The sequence below is a fragment of the Trachymyrmex septentrionalis genome, unplaced genomic scaffold (assembly GCF_001594115.1).
Source record: "Trachymyrmex septentrionalis isolate Tsep2-gDNA-1 unplaced genomic scaffold, Tsep1.0 scaffold79, whole genome shotgun sequence".
Lineage (NCBI taxonomy): Eukaryota > Metazoa > Arthropoda > Insecta > Hymenoptera > Formicidae > Trachymyrmex > Trachymyrmex septentrionalis.
In genome coordinates this window covers 1,335,756-1,336,408 of record NW_017305977.1, presented here as the reverse complement: position 1 = coordinate 1,336,408, position 653 = coordinate 1,335,756, and positions in this window count along the sequence as shown.

Below are 653 nucleotides of genomic sequence, written 5' to 3'. Positions count from 1 at the left end.
TAACTAAAAGTTACGCACAATTATCAGGCGTCTCTACGACATTTTATAAATCTTTATAAATTTTTACTGAAAAGAGTTTATTATTTTCGACAGACTTATGAGGAGGATAGATAAAAAAAATTTCATCTCAATTTTATTAAACTGAAATTGACGCGATCGCTTTAGACAACAAATCGCGTTTTCACATGGAAATTCGAAAAGTTGTCGATTTATGGAAAATATTATGTAATTAATTCTTTAATTTTATATTTCGCGAGACATTTATATTTATATTAGCGCGGTCAAGAGCTCGCACAATCTTTCATTTTACGTTGCGATTAATTATTGTTGCCTCCATTTTGCGTGTAATTTCCTATCGTTCTCGTGGCTCTTTACACTTACTTGACAGCTGATTTGCTGATATAATTTTCAACATTTTTCCAACTCGCGATAAGACTTTCCCATTCGAATAGATTTGCCTGATGTCGTTTCAGCTGCTTTCTATTTAATTTGTATCGTTGCGTGTCTCGCAATGACTCGAGTCTCGACTCTGACTCTTCCTCTCTGCTTGATCGGCTGATTGTTATAGCAGTTCGCTGAATTGCAAAATGAAGGGGAAGATAATTTAAAGTCATCGAGAAACAAAAAGTCTCTCTCTCCCTCTCTCTCTCTCT